Below are 20,059 nucleotides of genomic sequence, written 5' to 3'. Positions count from 1 at the left end.
CTGACGTGCCAGAAATAAACCTTTGCATCAGTGCTCGAGTTTTGAGTAGTTGCTAGTGGCAACCTCCTTCCCAAGTTGGGTGTGAGGGTCCAAGATCATTTCCTGTCTCTCGCTCTCTCACTCTCTCTTACTCTTGCTCTCTCACTCACTCTCGCGATCTCTCGCTCTCGCTCTCTCACTCACTCTCATGCTCTCTCACTCTTGCTCTCTCGCTCTCTCATTCTCTCTCTCACTCTCTCGCTCTTGCTCTCGCTCTCTCTTTCTCAAAGCCCAAGAATTGGCATAACAAATTCCCAAATTCTCACTTCCACAGACAAATGATTCTCAAATACTTTCTTTCTAAACTTTTATCTCAGATTTTATTACACTCTGCTCTCAACAAAGTATCTTAAGATTATGCTATAAACTCTTATCTAAGTATTTATATAATTTATTCATTGGGTTTTTCCCATTGGATATGATGTTTAAATTTTAAGTTCAAATCCTTGTTTAGAATGTGTGTGTGTGTGTGTGTGTGTGTGTGTGTGTTTATAACATCTATAGAAACAGATGCTTTTAAATAGCCGCCATATCAACCACATGGTTTACAACCTGCCATGTGACTCTACCATCATAAAATGAGCATGTGGTATAAAGCACCAATTATGAAGCCTCTTAGTCCTAATGAACTCTCTATTTATTATCCTATCTCCTTTTAGACTAAAAAAAGGCAACAAGTCTCATTTTAAATTGGTATGGGTTATTATAAAATTCAAAGTTATATATTTACAAGATGCTATATATGTGATTCAACCCTGGTTCAAAATGTTCTTTATATGCTGGTAAAAATTTAAGGTTATAAAGATCTATTCAAATTTAAAATGCATGTCTAACTGCTTATGTTTTTACTAGTTCACGGAGGCATGAATAAACGAATGCTGCTTCTCCTGTTGCCAGCTGCCTGTGCTTGGGGTTTACCTCCAGGCTTCCTGGCCAATGCAATGGATATAGTAAATTCAAATCTAATTTTAAATTTGTTTTATAGTGTTTTACTGTATTGCTGACTCAGAAAATGTGTCCTGGCCCACAGGACAAATCAAACCAGGGTTCACCTGAAAGAGAAGGTGAGGATTGAAAGTGAGGACAGAGGCACAAGAAAATTGCGTCAAGTGTGGAAATGTCTGATCAAGACTCTCTTTAATGCAGACAAGTAAGACTTTACATAGAAAGGTCAACAGGATCTATTGTAATCCCACAGGCAGGAATACAATCGCCTGAATAGCTCCCTGCAAGAACTTCCTTAATCCTCTGGGTAGTTCCCTGCAAGGACTTGCCTATTTCTCTGAGTAGGTCCGTGTAAGGACTTCCCTATTTCTCTGGGTAGTTCCCTGTAAGGATTTCCCTATTTCTCTCGGCAATCAATCCAAAGATCGCCTAGAACACAAGCCCTCCCTCAGCAAGGGTCAACAACTTGAAGGTCACAGCGTGCAGCCTAAGCATGGGATTTCTAACATGGCTGAATTTAGCATGACTCCCCACAAAAAAAAAAAAACGGGTGATTACAAAAATGCTTTTTATGTTAATTCTACAGACATTCATTACAGCTGCAACCTAAAATCCTAATATTTAATTGATGATTGGTTACACCTCACCCTCTGCTAGGGTCCAGCCGGAACTGTGGACAAACTGGACACCCAGAGAGTTATTGTCTCGCATTGCTGAAAACAAGGTGATGTCAGTGTCTCTCATGTTCTTCTGCAAAAGAAAAAGCCTCTAATCCTCGGTGTCTGAAGGGCAGACTATCTCTGCCTGCACTGCCATAAAAGCTACAGGTGGGTAGTGGACATGGACTAACTAGTCATCGCTGTCATTTTGATTGATAGTTTCATTTAGGTTGCAATTTATCCATCTCAGGTCTCTGATCACATTGATGCAAAGGCTGTTATAGCTTGACATCTAGAGAACAGGCAATTAGCTCCTTATCCCAAGGTAATCCATGTCGCGTCCTCCCGCCGGCAGGAACGACGCAGACACCAGGATTCTTCTCAATCAGGCTTTATTGGGAGCATCCTTTGAAGCTGAAGCGAAAGACCCCGAATGCCTGCAAGCACGCTACTTAAATACTGTCTGGATGTGGCGTGTCAATGTCTCATTGGTTACATTCGGATGCCCGCATTAGCATGCCCACAGATGAGAGGCTGTGTTGGAGTACTTCATTTGCATACCCCTGTCGGGAGGGGTGCATTGAGAGGGCTTATGTCTGCCCATGTGCAGGAACTGTAGCAACTGTAACAGTTTGTAACAGTTGCCACCAAGTGGTAACGGTCGCTGCCATTATTGGGTGTGGCCGCGCCTTACATCTCCCCCTTATTTATTTTATAAGAAATGAGCGAAGGGAAATCAGTCTGATCAAGGTTGGACCATCATCATGGCCATCCGATCGAGGACCAATGTGGGGTTAACACTCAATGCCGTCCCGTGTGCAATGGGCAGAATCCCCGCGGAGTGCAATGGCCATTGAGCATTGTAGGGGAATGCGTGCCTTCCGGTGTGCAATGGCAACAAGGCTCAGCCGGGTGCAAAGGCCACACAAGGGAGAAAGGGAACACGCGCCTTCCGACGTGCAATGGCAACAAGGCTCAGCCGGGTGCAAAGGCCACACAAGGGAGAAAGGGAACACGCGCCTTCCGACGTGCAATGGCAGCAAGGCTCAGTCGGGTGCAAAGGTCACGCAAGGGAGGAAGGGAAGAGGGAGGCTCATTTTCTTAGGCTTGCAAGCCATACTTGAGGAGAGGCATCTTGCTCAACTGCTAGCAATGCTTGGACCATAAGCGTCTTATCACGGGTGTGATTTTTTTTCATCCGACATAGTAACCAGAGACAGAACACACTGCCACAGACCATGACGGCTCCAAAATTTCCTACCCCCACCCATTCCTTAAAGTAGGAAAATGCAGAATGCAGCCAAGAGGTAAATTCCCCAAGGGTCAAAGGTTTCAATCGAGTGTCATGTCATTCAGATGAGCGATTTGGCTCAAGAGCTGTCGGGATAGCTCTTCAGCCTCCAGCGTCCTGTAAGATACTGGCATGGGTTACTCAGGTTCGTCAGGAACACCAGGAGGATCAGGAGACTGGTCTTCGATGTATTGCGACTTAGCATCTTGTTCCTCCTCTTTGATGATTCTTGTCTTTCTGGAACCCACACTGGATCACTTTGTTCCTGTGGAAAGATACAGACAGCTCCCCTGGATCTAGCGATTACTGGATCCGGGCCTTTCCATTGTTTTGTTAATACATCCTTCCATTTTACGGAAGGGAATTTGGTAAAGGAGGTCTCTCCATGATGTTCCGCTGCCATCCGATCAGCAGAATCAAGCGTCAAAAAATTAATAGTAAATAGGGCTAGTGATAATTGATTCTTGGGGGTAAGCCCGGAACTTATTCCCCCTTTTTGTTTTTGTAACAATTCCTTTAGGGTCCGATTTGCTCGTTCTACAATGCCTTGCCCTTGAGGGTTGTATGGTAACCCAGTGACATGCTTGACTTGCATGGTATCACAGAATGATTGAAAACCTTTAGAGGTATAGGCAGGTCCATTGTCTGTTTTTAGTTCTTTGGGCTTGCCCCATGCCGCCCAAGCCTCCAGACAATGAGTAATAGCGTGAGTCGTCTTTTCTCCAGTAAAAAGGGATGCAAAGATTATCCCTGAGCAGGTATCAATGGACACATGCATATATTTAAGTTTCCCAAACTGTGGGACATGTGTTATGTCCATTTGCCAGAGGTCTCCAGGATGTAAACCACGGGGATTAATCCCTGTGTGAGGTGGGTGATAAAAAGGCACACAGGCGGCACAGTTGGTGACTATATCCCTTGCCGTGGCACGGGAGATGTGAAATCTCTTTCTTAAGGTTGCTGTAGGTACATGGTATAGGGAGTGAAATTCTTTGGCTGCCTTGACATTGTCTAGCACTACAAAGGCTATGGATCTGGTAGCAGCATCCACCAATCTATTGCCTTCTACCATAGGCCCAGACAACATTAAGTGTGCTCTGATATGCTGCACAAAGAATGGGTGGCGTCGGGACCATATAATCTTTTGAAGGTCCCTTAGGAGGTGTGCTGTTGGACTTCTGGGATAGATGTTTCCCACCACTTCTAGCATGCGCACTGCATTAACTACATAGTGGGAGTCAGAAATCAAGTTAAACGGTCAGTGAAACGTTGAAAAACAGCATAAACCGTTTGACATTCCACCAACTGCGGTGTATTGGGAGTGAACTGAAGTATGACTGGCTCTTGTCCTGATACCATATAGGCCCCCAATCCTGTAAAAATGTCAATAGCATTCGGAATAGGCGAATTAGCAGTCATCCGGGGGAAAAATGACAGGATGAGTAGACACAAAATGCAGCAATGGGTCCTTGGGGAGATGGTTGTCAATCTTACCAGGGAAGATTGTTCTCAAAATCGCCCAATCATCAATGGTGGCTAACAACACTTGCAGTTGCTGAGCATTGTAGGGAGTAATAATGACATCAGGGTATTCTCCAAAGTGGGTTAGCAAGACTTAATGCCTTGCTGAGCTAATATTGCCCACCTTTAGAGGGTTTCTGCTTCACTAATGAACTGAGGATTACATGGAGGGGGTGCTGACGGGGTTATTCCGTACGGCCCATATCTCTCCTGCTCATATTGAGCAGCTGCCTCCTCCAAATCTTATTCTTCTTCAGTACTTAGCTCTTCCTCTCCACTATGATTCTCCGCCTCTGATTCACTACTTAAATGCAAGTCAGTGAACTCATCGAGTACCGGGTACAGCTTATTGTTAATTTTCTTCTCCTCCTGCTTTTCCTTTTTTCTTTTTTCTGAGCTGCTCTTTGACTATATTTATCCTTTTTCTTGCTATTCCTCTCCCTTTTCCTGTTAATTCCTTCTGTTTCCAACATACTATCTTGGTGATTAGCTAACATTTTGCTGACTGTCTTTGATGACATCCTCACATTTCTTATCTGCTAGGCAAGCACGTACCAGGCGCCATAACGGTTTTGTTCCTGACCGCAGCTTTCGATCTTCTGCTGCTCTGTCTATGTCTCGGCCCAATTTATCCCAACTAGCGAGGTTTAAAGCGCCAGAGGGCTCAAACCAGGGGGCAACTTGCTGTAATCCCTGAATAGTCTGTTCTGAGACTTTCAGTTTGCATTGTTTAAGAAGCTCCTGCACTGGCTTGAGGAAAATTGTAGAGTGCTGACAAGCGGCTAACAAAAGGGTTGCCTGCTAAGTTGTTTACCTTGGTTCATCAGGCCTCTTATTCCTAACAAAAGCACTCTTTACTCTTTACTGGGGCAGCAGCTCAAAAAGAAACAGCACAGCAACATAGTTGCAAAATCAACCCTACTGTCCAGAAGGGGGTCTATGCCAAATGGAGGCACGCCCTTGAGAGGAGATTTACCGGTACCGCCGCCGCTCCGCTCATTGAGTTCTGAATCCTCCCGGGGTCTCTTGATCCCGAGGGTCCTTGGAGGTGTCAAGTGGTCCGTGCGCTGTTTTGCTGTTTTTTCCCGGGTTTCGGCACCACTTGTCGCATCCTCCTGCCGGCAGGAATGACGCAGACACCAGGATTCTTCTCAATCGTGCTTTATTGGGAGCATCCTTTGAAGCTGAAGCGAAAGACCCTGAATGCCTGCGAGCACGCCGTTTAAATACTGTCTGGATGTGGCGTGTCAATGTCTCATTGGTTACATTCGGATGTCTTATTAGCATGCCCGCAGATGAGAGGCTGTGTTGGAGTACTTCATTTGCATACCCCTGTCGGGAGGGGTGCATTGAGAGGGCTTATGTCTGCGCATGTGCGGGAACTGTAGCAACTGTAACAGTTGCCACCAAGTGGTAACTGTAGCAACTGTAACAGTTGCCACCAAGTGGTAACGGTCGCTGCCAGTATCTGGTGTGGCCACGCCTTACAAATCCACTATTAGTCAACTCATTAGCTAGTTAAAACTACTAACTAGGAGTTCTCTTATTTAAAAGGCAAACAGGTTTGCCTTACTCACAGGCCTCATGTTAAAGATAAACGGGCTTCAGAAGCCTGCTCAGTCGTCTTCATGTTTGAAAATCAGGCCTTAAGCCCCATTATCCTAGGGACATTACCACTAGGCTGAACACAATCTACCTTGTTACCAGACTCAAAAATCAGGTCTAGGATGTAACCTTTTACCATTCCTTTAGCTAAAGGACAGCGATTGCTCCCAGGAGGCTCACCTGTGTCTCATAGTAAATAGAAAAATAAAAGGCCTAAGGATACAGACATATTCTAGTGTCTAAGAAGGTGTTTTAAATTTAGCAAATACAAGTAAAAACCTAGGTAGTTATAAGAAGGTGACGCTTCAGATTACTTCCTGTTGCTATGGTGCTGTGGTATAAAGACTGTATTTAATATTAATCAGTGGACTTTTTGGTTTAAAAAAAAATCCACTACATGATGCACCAAAATAGTTTCAAAGTCAAGATTTTAAATTTCCTTTGGTTTGTCTTTTAAGTATGGACTTAAAATGTTTCTCATTGTGCGAGACTTACGTAGGAAGTCCCTCTTCCGTGATGTGTAGTCAAACTAAAAATCAAGATCAAGTGAGATTTTTGCCCCTTTTACTTCACGGAAGTCTTCTGCCTCCGCTGAGCTTCCGTTAACGAGCGTTTGTGCTGTTAGCACAGTGGTGTATGTCTAGTGCCCTTTTCTACAATGTGTACTTCAGCACAGAGCCCAGGCGATGGTGATATCAACATGTTTAAAACTGACATTCTTTGTAAACTTAAAAAGGATTCTTGTGAGACGCAGGAAACCACCTGAATCCACCTCTCAGGTCAAATAGAATCCAGACAATTACCTCCAATCAACAACCTAAATTTCCCACCTATTGCCTATTCCAGAGGGCAGGATTCCTCTCCCTTTCCCTGGTTTTGGGACTCCCCTCCCCCAACTTCCAGAAGCATGGGTCCAAAAGTTTCAAATGTGTGCCAAGACTCGAGAGGGTCTCCTGTCATCTGTGCTCCCACTTGTGGTTTGAAATCATGCCACTGGTACCCTATTCCCGATATGTCTGTAAGTGGCTCACTTTCCAGCTACCGCATCACTGCATTCCTGCATCCAATACCAGCTGATTGGCAAGTCTTCCCTTCTGATTGGTGTGACTGCTTCCTGCCATTCTTGCCAACCTACATCTGAACCCTTCATCTATGACTTTCTCCCTCGGGTGAGATTTTTTTCCCTCGACCAGTACAATTTCATCTCTCCCTCCCCTTCTCACAGGCTGCGAAAAATCCTAGTACTAGATAAACCAGATCTTCCCAGGCGATTGTGCTCTTGGTCTCTGACCATCAGCAGATGAGCTGCTGGAACAAATTGTACCAATTTCCTCAAGTCAAACCTTGCTCTTGGGATGCCTTAATGTGTCACTGACTCCTATTCTCCCCATGGGAAGCCCATTCACCCATCCCCACAGTTTCCTCTCTGGGATGCCTTCTGGAGAATGTCAGATCCCTATGCCCAGCACCTGCTTTAAGGCCTTCTAAAATCATATGCCTCTGCAACCACACTTGACCTCAATATCCCTTAAATGACAGATCCAAAATGGAACCTTTTTCATTACTGCCGGGAATCAGGTAAATGGAAGAAGGTTCCCTACACTCAAGCCTTTTCTCCTCTTCACTCCAAAGCCTTCCTCTCTGTCTGCTCTCCTGAAAGGTTCACATGTACTCCTGAAAGAATTTTCTCCCTAACCTACTTAGCTTTGTCTTCTGCCCACATATATGTTCCAGTATCCTGCCAGATTTCCTACATCCAAGACAGCACCAAAGCAGCTACCCACAGTGCTCCAGTCTAACCTCACAGGCTGTGCCAGCTGGACCTGCAGTTTTCCTCCTAGGCACAGATACCTGCTCTTCCTGGACTTAGTCAACATTTTAGTCTTTTGCCCCTCCCCTCATCACTGGCCCAATGTCAGCACAAAGTAGCCAAAGATGATTTGTTTCTTCACCCCATATTCATTTATTAGCAACAAAAGGTCGTAATGGTGTGCTTCAGACCCAGGACAAACAGCTCCAGGCTCTCCCAGCACTCCTCAGCCCTTATCTGCTGCAGGGCATGGCTGGCATACCCTGCCCTCTGCCCTGAACCTTCCAGGGCAGGGCCTTCTCCTTCCCTTTCACCATATAATCCAGACACTTTGGTGGTCCTCCTCCTCTTCCTCCTCCTCCTCCTCCTCTTCCTCCTCCTCCTTCTCCTCCTCCTCCTCCTCCTTCTTCTTCTTCTTTTTTTTCTTTCTCTCTCTCTCTCTCTCTCTCTCTCTCTCTCTCTCTCTCTCTCTCTCTCCCTTTCTTCTTGCATGGCAGCCAAGAACTGCTTCCAAGGAACTTACATGTATATTCTTTAACTTGCCTTACAGGAGAAGCTGTCTTCTCTGAACACGATGCCCTTATTCCCATCTTGCAGCCCCTTCCTAGTTCCTCATTTTTTTTTTTAATTAAAAGAAGAGAGAGGAATGTTATGTTGGTGTGCAGGCAATTCATCTGGCCTGCCCTCGGGGGCCTGTAGGGTCCTGACAACATTCTATGTTACAACCTGTCTGCATCCTATGTCATCACCTGCGCCAAGCACATGGGAGATAAAAAACCTCACCTGCCACCTGGTACTTCTCTCCCTCCCTCTCTCTCTCTCTCTCTCCCTCTCTCCCTCCCTGTCTGTCTTTTCCTCCCTGTCTCTATCTGCTTCTCTCTCTCTCTCTCTCTCTCTCTCTCTCTCTCTCTCTCTCTCTCTCACTCTGCTTTCATACAATAAAACTCTTTGTACCGTATCTGTTATGTGGCATCATTCTTTATATATTACATTTCCCCTTACAGTTTTCCCACCTGAACTGTAACACTTACAAATAGTTCCCAGAGCTATCAGCTTTTCCTGATGCTGTTATGCACAAGGAGGGGAGTAATTCCACAATCCCATGGGGCAGGGGAACAGAAGTTTGATTCCTTCCCTGGTCATGGATTATATCTCCAGCTCTCTACCAGTGACTTCAAACCCTCCATTTTCAGAGAAGCCTCTGGCCCCTATCAGTCTGTTGAAAATTGATTTAAGGTAAGAGGACATTAGACATTTTTTTCACCAAACATTATTGTGAAAATTAAAAGCAGCAGCCAGGAGAGACCTACCAGTTAAATTAAGGTTACTCAGGTCACCTGACAAATCATCTGATGATTTTCTGAAAAGACTCTGTAAAACGTATCAGGTATGTAAGACATACTCCCGTGGTCCCAGATGTACATAAAAACCAGAGACCCACTAATACTGCCTTTGTCATGAAGTTGAACCCAGGCATAAGGAGAAAGTTTCAGAAATTAGAGGGAGTTGAAGGGATGAGTAGGTCTCAACGTTTGGAAATTGCTCAGAAAGTTTACAACAGCCACAACTCAGACAAAGAAAGACACTCTCCCATGTTGTGATCACTGCCCTTGGGAAAACAGACAAGAGAGGGAATGGAGGCAACAGACCAGAAGAAGTGGTTCAGAAATTTGCCTGCATCATTTGACGGGGCCCTGGGTGTAGATATGTTGATATAGACAAAAATTTCCACAAGACACCTTGCTCCACCTAACAGAAGGCCTTTTTACAGGCTCTGGAGTGAGTCTAAGCAAGAAAGCTCACCTGCCTGTCCCTCAGGCTACATACCTAGGCTACAACCTAGAGGAAGGAAAGCCAACCCTTTCCCATGACTGCATTTCCGATATCCAGCAAGTCCTCACTCACTCAGCAACCCAGGGGTGGTTGGGGAAGGGAAAGTAGAATCCCAGCCCAAGATAGGGGGCAGGGTGAGAGATTCTTGAAAGAGACACATGTACTGAGTGAATGTTGTCTAGGGTTTCTTTGGGACCTAACATTTCAGCCTTTTGTAGATTATAAAGGACAACATAATCTCTTCTATAATTATTTCCTGCTGAAATTAGGCATTGTTGTCAGGGGGCCCAGGAAGGCTGAATGTTGGTCAAAGCCAGGAAAGGAGAGAGGAGTGCACACTGAGGGACATCTATTTCACTCGCTGCGCAGGTTCTGTGAGACTACCCGGAGCTAAGAAAGTGCAGGCCATTTGGTGCAGTCTGCCTTGCAGGTTCTGAGCAAACACCTGTTGCTGCCATGTTGCAGGCAGTTTTGAAGCAGTCTGCAGTTGACTGGAAACCTGCTGGGACAGATACAAAGGATAGAAGGTAAAGTTAAGGAGCTTGGGGGAAACACTTTTTCTTGGGTATACACTTGAAACTTCAAGTCCCATGATCCTGGTATTTGGACTAGGGAGTCCCAACACCAGGGGAGAAAGAAATATTCCATCCTCAGCAATGGGCAGGTGGGAGAATTTACACAGTTGATTGACAGGAATGTGTAAGTGTCTGGAGTTGGATGTAAGCTGCCACTCCCTGATGCTTATAAGACTTTTTTTTAAGTTTCTAAAAAGAGAAAAGTTTTAGATGACTTATAATCTGTACTAAAATCACATTGTAGAAAAAGCAGTAGACTCATGCCTTTGGGTCATAGTAAAAGCTTAGGGACCCAGAAAATGATTCTGGGTTAAAAACATTAACACTCTTTCTTTTGTCCAGAGGGTTGGATATATAGATTGGAAAGAAATGTTTTTAGCACCACGAGATGCACTTTAAATCAGTATTTATTTCTATAATATCACATCCAGAGGGAAAGAAGTTTGAGACATTTCTCATTTTTTTCATATACAAGAGATTGATTACTGAAAGCAGTCACTGCAAAGCAAATTCCTTTAAATAATGAAACATTTTTAAGCCAGGCATAGTGGCACATCCCTTTAATCCCAGCACTTGGGAGGCAGAGGCAGGTGGATCGCTGTAAATTTGAGGGAGCCTGGTCTACAAAGCGAGTCTAGGACAGCCAAAGCTACACAGAGAAACCCTGTCTCAAAAACCAAAAAAAGAAAAAAAAGGGGGGCGGGAAATATATATATATATGGATGCAGAAGTAGTTGGTCTTTGGAACAGTATTACCAATTGCACAGGACAGCATCAGCCTTTGGCTGTCAGACCCAGAAGTCTGAGAGATTGTTCTATGAAGAAACTTGGGGAAATTGACCTACCTTGACCAATAGGGCAATCAACCTGAAAGTGTCCATACTTTGGGCAGAGCCCTGGTGGCAAGTGAGATATGTGGCCACACTTTGTCCAGTGGTTAGCATTAGCACAAACCAGGTGGAGTCATCTGTGCCCCATCATCTTCTTTGGAAGCCTCAGGGTCACTGCTAGGAGCCGGCATTTCTGTCTATTATGAGTAGTTTTTTCTCTAAACATTTAAAATGCCATATTCAGAAGATCTTTGAAGAGTTTGAGGACCATTACCTATCAAGTATACGTTGTTTTAAACAAACCTTATTTGTTTCTACTTACTTGCTTTTGCCTTAACTTTAAAAACATATGTAGGAGGCTAAATAAAGCTTGTCCCTGAGATTGAGATAATTATATTTGTATTTAGCATTTAGAGTATTAGCATAGCTCTAAGCATATTAAAGAATTTGATCATTAATAAAATATCTGAGTATACCTACCTCACTTTGCCCTGTCAAGGTGTAGGCCTTTTATTTAGCCACTCGGGGACAATTTTGGAACCAAGGTTACCATTTAGTAACAGAGGTTCTGGTCTGTGATGCCACTGGGGGCCATGTCTGGGTCTGTGCCCTGTAACAGCAAGGGTCTGTTACTACCAAAGGTCAGGCAGATGTCCCTGGTATGGGCTACCTCCAAGGGACATTTTGATGTCTGATCGCTGTGCAAAACTGGCCCCACCCCTTGCCTGGGCATTGCTACACCTATGGGCTAGAAAGCAAGAGAGATTACCCTGCCCCTCACCAGCTGCAGTGCTTGGGAAAGCAGGCCTTGTACATTTCAGGAGTTATGGGTGAGCCAGCCCTGAGGGTATAAGCATGGAAGAGCTGGCTTTGCCATTTGTCTCCTATGTATCCTCCACCTCCCCCCCCCTCTTGGCCCTTGCTACCAAGGGCAGGTGGGAGAACTGGCTCTGGGGTCATGAGAACAGGAGAGCTGTCCCTGCCCCTCACCAGCTGCAGCAGTCCAGGCCCTCCACCTCACCTAGGCAGCACACTTGGCTACCCTCAGGATGCACTCTTGTTATCTACACACTTGGTTACACTGTCGTTGTTGTTGTTGTTGTTGTTGTTGTTGTTGTTGTTTGAGATTCTGAGTTTTATAGCAAACCGTATTGTACAGACTTGGGAGTTCAGGGGTCCAGCCTGGCTGGGTCCCCCACTAGCTCCTTGCTGGGGTGCTTTCTTCCCTCCCTCAAGCAGCCCCATCATCAAGTCTTTCTCCATCTCCAGGGCCCCCTCCTACCTGCCTTTGGTCCACCCAGCAACTCCCCACCCCCAACCTGTGCACCTTCCTGTTACCTGAGGTATGTAGATAGATTCCCCTCCCCCATCCCCATGTGGTTCAATCCAGTTCCCCCTGGCCTAAATTGAGTGGCACCTGGACCCAACCCCTCCCTTAGGCTCTTGAGACCCTACTCCCCACACTGGAAGAAGGAAAGGGGTGGGGACAGGGGAGAGGGGAGGTGCCAAGAGTCTGGTAACTAAGTTCCCACAGCAACTAAGAGGGACCATTTCCAGTCTTACCACTGATTTCTGGAGGTGTCCACTGGCTGCTATTTCCATGGCAACCAGGAGTGACAGTTCCCTGGGCAAAAGGGACACAAGGTTCCATGATGATGAAAGAATGGGATGAACCAAGCTGGAGGAGTCCCATCTGGCCCATCTTTAAGCTGACATCCCCCACGAGGTCGGAGGGGTGGAGCTATTCTGAGACATTAACGCAAGAGAGCTGGGGGCGGGGGGGACAGTCCAAACTGGGTACCCAGTAGCCCAGTTTCAGTCAAGCTGGTCTCCTCACATTGTTATACCAAGGTTACCCAGATAAGAAGACCCCCCCCAAAAAAGACCACCAGGACTCAACACCGATGCAACATACACAGGTCCTGTATTATGGGCTCAGAGCTTCGGATCACAATCCTTCCTGACGCAGCAGGACAGGAGAGTGATTCCAAGCTTCAAGGGCAGTGGGTTCATAAAAGGAAGCGGGAGTTGTGGGTCACAGGAATGTTGACCCTTAGGCAGGTTGAGTGGAGCCTGGATCTTCAGGGAAGTCATGGGTCACAGGAATATTGACCTTTTGGCAGGTTGAGTGGAGACTGAGTCTGGAGGGGAAGGTTTGGGGGGGTTGTTTGTTTGTTTGTTTGTTTTGTTCCTATTTCAGAGGAACATTGAGAGCTAATTGTATGTAATCGCTCCTATGGAGTTTATGGAGACTGTGGCAGATGTCATTCCCAGAACACAGGGAGAAGGGTCAGCTAGAGGACCCTTCTCATACAGAGCATGATTAATTGTAGAATATAGAATATAGCATTAATTTTGCCCTTACAACATCACAGTCCCCCAGGTCCTAGATTACCCTGGTTCATTGGTTACACTTTCAATATACTCTGGAAGACCCTAACCACCACCTCACTTACCTCACTTGGGACCAATCAGCCTAAAGGTTAGCTGTTAATACTTCATTTAGTTAGCCAAAAACATGATATTGCTTTGAACAGGTAGCCAAAATGTCTCCCCATGTCTTCACAGTCGTCATTTGCATTTGGTTTCTCTTTAAAAGGATTGCCCTGAAAGCAAGTCAATGTCACAGATAGATTCCTGAGTTCTCTCTATAGCCCTGGTCACAATAAGTTTGGATAAGGTGTTCAATAAGCCATAAACTTCTCATTGAGATCGGTGCTCAGGTGGTTTGGCAGTTCTTGTACTGCAGCATTGGGGTAGAGGTTGCAAGGGTGAAAGGTGTTTATGAGGGAAGCAGGAGAGGAATGGGACTGAGCTGCATGAGGTGGAGTTCACAGGGAACCAATGGAAAGTTATTTTTAAAAAGTTTACTGATTCCTTTGGCAAAAAAAAAAAGTTGTCTTGATCATAGTGTCTTTGTGTCTTTTTACAGCAACAGAGCAGTGACTAAGACATAGTATTCATTTGTTTTCTTTTATTGAGTAGATTTTATCCATACAATATATTCTGGTTACAGTTTCTACTCCCACTGCTCCTCCAAGGTCCTCCCACTCTATCTTGACCCAACGCTTTTCTGTCTCTCACTAGAAAACAAGCAAGCGTCTAAGAAATAATAATAAAATAAAGTATTGTAAGATTTTTAAAAAATGAGTAAGACAAGGCAAAGAGCTAAGAAGAAGCCAAAGAGTCACAGACACAAACACACACTTGTAGAAGAAGGAGGAGGAGGAGGAAAGGGAAAGGGAGAGGGAGAGGGAGAAATCCAATAAAAACACAAAACCTAAAGCCATAATATATACACACAAAGGATTTGTGCAAGCTTGAAAAAAGCCCTGACACAGCATTATGAAACAAGGAGCCTCCAAAGACACCACTACATTCATTGTCTGTCAGCCAACTAATTCAGGGACTGGGGTCTACCCACAACAGTGGTTTGTTCCTCAGTGTGACTCCCTTAAAGAAAACTAAAATTTAATGTGCAAGTGCTATCAATTGAAGCTAGTTTCTGGGTGAGTGCTGAATGTTGGTCTGATTATGTGGATGCTAATTACTGCTTATTGTCTCTGTGACCCACCTTGCCTAAGAGCCTAGCTCTTTTGGCTAATAAAAGGCCATCACACCTGGGCAGGGCAAATGAGATGGGCATGGCTAAGGTTCCTGGGCTTGGGGAGACAGAGAGAGTCTTGGGAAGAGGAGAGAGCTGAGGAGAAGGGAAAAGAAGGTCACGCCATCATGGGTTAGGTGAAAGAGAAGTGCATGCCTGGCATGGATGGAGATTTGACCCAGATGAAGAACATTAGCAAGTATTTGGGATTATGGATGGGAGGTAGCTTGAAAAAAATTATTAGAAGCAGATGGCATGGGATTGGGACAGGGATCCCACACCTGCTCCACTATGGGAAGTAGTTTAGAGGACTGATATCTGCCATGCCCCAGGTTAACTAAGGCTATTTTAAAATATAACACACGTCTGTGTCTTGATTGATTGCTAGCGGGTTAGAGAATACTGCCGAAATAATAATTATAGGCCTAATAATAAACATCATTAGGCCATACTGGTAAGTTAACCACAGCGGGTTATGGGTGGGGTCACGTGTGCACTTCTCTCAGCTCTAGGACCCCACCTGGTGCAGACATAAGCATGCACTGTACATGCTGCCGCAGCCTCTGTGAGTTCATACATGTGTTGGTCCTGCTGTGTTTAGAAGGCCTCTTCTTCTTGGTGTCCTCCATGCCCTCTTGCTCGCACTCTTTCTGCCTCCTCTTCTGTAGGGTTCCTTGAACCCCGAGGAGAAGGGTTTGATATTGACATCCCGTTTAGGGCTAAGTGTTCAAAGGCCTCTTTCTTACTCTCTGCCTAATGTCTGGCTGTTCCCAGCTGTTGCAGGAGAAAGCTCCCCTGATGGCGGCTGAGCAAGGCACTGAGTATAACAGAATGTCTGTAGAAGTCATCTGATTGCTACCTTCCTTTCATAGCGTTACCCAGTCTCAGGTTCTTGGTCACCCAAGCAACATCAGGTATAGGTTCCACTGTGGTTCTGTGCGCAGCTCGCTCCCTCGGAGGGCCCAGGGACAGCTGCACACTGGGCTGGGAAGGATGAAGTGGAGCTGTAAAGAGCGAGGTCTTCAGGGTCGCGGTCTGCCTGGGAGTGCTGGGGACCGGGGTTACCTTCTCCAGGGGCTCCCGTGTTAAAGCTGTCTGGTGAAACAGCAGCTCTTAGACAATATTCAGTGAGACAGCTTGTGTGTGTGTTATTCAGGGTAATCAAGGGCTATATGAACCTTGGAGATTGGGAAGGGATTTCCGGGGTGGGCTCATATCATTGGCTAGGCCTGCGATTCTGGAAATACTTTATTAGAGCTGAGAGGAATTCCAGGTGCTACCCCCTGGGCATGCAGGCACAGAACAGGGAGGGAGGGAGCCTTACTCCTGTGGGTCTCAAGACTGAGGTTTTCAGGGTTTGGACATGTCTCCACCTCGCTCTAGCTCCATGACGGTTTCTCCAAGCACCATGCACGTGCCCCACATTCCGTCTCATGGAGTGGGCCTTAAATCAAACCAGATTGGGGCCTCTTACTCCCACAAGCTTTGTGCTACCACCACACTGGCATATCTCGGCAGGCAAGACCAGTGTAGAATGAAGGTTTGCTGTTTAACCTTTGTCTTTGATCGCATGCGGAGTCCCTTCCAGTACCAGGAACACCAGCCTATAGGGGCGAAGGCTCCAGGTAAGCACCAGCTTGACTTCTCCACGGTCAATCAGTTGCACAGACATTCCCTTCAGCAATGGGGCCTTGCTGTCAACTTACAGAGAGCAGCCGATAGTCCTGGCAACAGCCTGGCCTGCTTAGATGTAACCCACTCCTAGGACTGGATGCTCCATTCGGTGACAAGAGATGTCCAGTCGCAGCTCTGTGGCCACTGCCATTTGGCAATTTCATTAAGATCGCCTTCATATGTGTACATGTTTTAGGAAGCTTCTACCATACTAGGTTTCCATATGATCCATCAAATGAACCTTAGTTTTAGCTCTCCCTCCACGTACTCTGTCCCTCACCCCGACTCCCCTTGCTTCTCCCCATTTGATCCTCCTGTTCCAGCCCCTCCTCCACCCCCGTTTATCCGTAACTATCTATTTCCCCTTCCTAGGGAGACCTAGCCTTCACCCCTGGTCCCTGACTATAACTACCCTCTGTGGTTCTGTAAATTGACTGAACAGCTAGCACTCACATGTAAGTGGAGACAGCCATACTTGTCTGAGTCTGGGTTACCTTACTCGGAATGATTTCCCCCCCTAGTTCTAACCATTGACCTTCAAATTTCATGATTTCATTTTTTTTAACGGCTGAGTAATTTTTTCCATTGTGTAAATCTACCTCATTTCCATTATCCATCCGTCCATTGACAGACCTCTCGTTTGCTTCCAATTTCTGGCTTTTATAAGTAGAGCAGGAATGTTTAAACAAGCGTCTCTGTAGTAGAAACAAATCGGCCTTTGAGTATATGTCCACAAATGGTATAGCTCGGTTTTGAGGTGGATAGATTCCCAGCTTCCCAAGGAACCATCACACTAATTTCCACAGTGGATGCACAAGTTTGCACTCCCACCAGCAATAAACAAGTGCTCTCTTTCTCCACATTCTTGCCAACATCAGCTGTCATCTGATTTATTGATCTTGGTAACTGTGACTGGTATTAGATAAAATCTCAATGTAGTTTTTATATGCATTTCCCTGCCAACTAAGAATGTTGAGAGTTTCTTTAAGTGTTTTTTAGCCATTTGAGTTTCCTTGTTTGAGAATTCTTTGTTTAGATCTGTACCCCATTTTTAATTGTGTTGTGTGTGGGTCTTTTATGTCCAAGTTTGTTTGTTTTGTTTTTGTTTTTAGTTCTTTCTGTATTTTGTATATTAGCACTCTATCAGATATGTAATTGATTTCTAAAAAATCTTTTCTCATTCTGTAGGCTGCCACTTGGCCAGAATGACTCAGGTTCATGAAGTCCCATGTGTTACTTATTGACCTTAGTACTTGAGCTTTCAGCATTCTGTTCAGAAAGTCTTTTCCTGTACCATCCCCTGACATCTTCTTCAATTTCTTTTTTCCTTATCTTCAAGTTTCTATCATATAAGCCTTTCACTTGTTTGGTTAGAGTTATTCCAAGATATTTTATATTTTTCGGGGCTATTGTGAAGGGTTTTGCTTCCCTCTTTTCTTTCTCAGTCCATTTGTCATTTGTATATAGGAAGGCTGATTTTTAAAAAATTTAATATTGTATCTTGCTACTTTGCTGAAAGTGTTCATTACCTATAGGAGTTTCCCAGTGGAATTCTTAGGGCCACTTATATATACTATGATATCGTCTGCAAGTAAAGATAGTTTGAATTCTTCCCTTTTTATTTGTATTTCTTGATCTCAGTCAGTTGTCTTACTGTTATAGCTAGACCCTCAAGAACTATATTGAATAGGTATTGAGTAGACAACCTTGTCTTTTTCCTGATTTTAGTGGGAAAAAAAATTGAGTCTCTCTCCATTTATGTTGATGTTGGCTATGGCTAAGTTCTGTAAATTGCCTTTATTACATTGAAGAAAGTCCCTTGTATCCCTATCTTCTCAAATTTTATGCGTTCTTTATTTGGTTTACAACTATTTTGTTGAGAAATTTTGTATCTATGTTCATAAGAGAAATTGGCTTGTAATTTTCTTTGTTAGATCTTTGTGTAGTTAAACTATCAGAGTAACTGTAGCCTCATAAAATGAATTGGGCATTGTCCTTTGTGCTTCTGTTTTGTGTAATAATTTGAAGAGTATTGGCCTTAACATTTCTTTGAAAGACTGATAGAATTATTCATTAAAACCATCTGGCCCTGAGCTTTTGTTTTGCTTTTGGTTTTTTTGTTTGTTTGTTGGTTGGTTTTTTGGTACACTATTAATTACTGCTTCTATTTCACTAAGCACTATAAATCTGTTAAAATTGTTTATCTGATCTTGATTAATCTTTAGTAAAATTAAATAAAGTTAATCATTCTTTTAGATTTTCCAATTTGGTAGAGTACAACTTTTTAAACTATGTCCCTTTGATTCTCTGGATTTCCTCAGTGTCTGTTTTATGTCCCTCTTTTCATGTCTAATTTGTTAATTTGGATTTTGAGAATTTCTTCAGGACTCTGCCTTTTAGTTAAGAGCTAAGGGTTTGTCAATATTATTGACACTCTTCATCAACAAGAGCAGGACAAAGGTGTTAACCATCAGTTAACACCTACACTAAAAATAGTGCAGTCAAATACCTACCATTAAAACCTATAAACATCTGTCATTGTAAAATGATATATATATATTTTTTTTTTTTTATACAGGGTTTCTCTGTGTAGCCTTGGCTGTCCTGCACTCTCTTTGTAGACCAGGCTGGCCTCAGACTCATAGACACTCACCTGCCTCCACCTCCCTGAATGCTGGGATTACAGGCATGTGTCACCATGCCCAGAAAAATGCTTTTATTTTTACATATAGTCCAATATTCAATATTTGAAAGGCTCTAAATTTTAAGTTGAAATTTTCACTACCTTTGTGCTACTCACTCAGTAATCAAGCAGACAGCGCCAAAGGCTTAAGTTCACATTTCTCAGACTGACACCACCAGCAATCACTGCTGTTGACTCTGGGTCAGTTCTACGACTCTCTGACAAGTGATGATGAATTCACAGCTAACTGCTTAATTAGTAAGCAAGCTTTAAAGTCGGTAGGAAACCTGAACATGGAAAAATCTTGTAAGTCTAGCTCCAGGGAGTCAATGGCAAAGTCAGATCACCAATAGCTCTAGGCTGCCTAGACTACACGGCAAATTCCAAGCCAACCTAAGAACCTCATCTCAAAAAAGCAAAGGAAAAAACTCTAATTGTTTTCAAATGCCACACTTCCAAGTCTTCCCACCTTGTCACCCTCAAAATGACAACACAAACGTCCTTTGTAATACACTTTATCTTTCTGTCTCAATGGGTACTAACAAGTGTTTAAAAGCCTGCGTTGTAGCTGGGCGTGGTGGTAGATGCCTACTGGCCCAGCACTTAGACAGCAGAGGGTAGGAGGGTACAAGGTCAAGGTGGGCCTGGGCTGGAGGACTTTATCTCACAAGTCTAAAAGGTATTGCCCTGAGGATTTCAGGTTGAGGGTCAACTTCTCTTGCATTGTTCTTAAGGATAAGAATCTTGCACAAACATGAAGGAATTCACCTCTTGCTCTGGCTCCTTGGTGGTGTCTGGATTGCTCAGGACAGCTGTAAAACAGGGATTAAAATTTATGCACACATCAAAATCTCACTCTACAGAAAATGGATACTGTATCTTTTGGACTATAAGATGTACCTGACCAGAAGACACACCCAGTTTTTAGAGCAGTAAAACAATAAAAGCAGCAATCAGACCATAAGCACACCCTAATTTCTTCCCCAATTT

This window comes from Acomys minous, assembly GCF_964271855.1.
Source record: "Acomys minous genome assembly, chromosome: 2".
NCBI lineage: Eukaryota > Metazoa > Chordata > Mammalia > Rodentia > Muridae > Acomys > Acomys minous.
Note: the sequence above shows the minus strand (reverse complement) of the source record.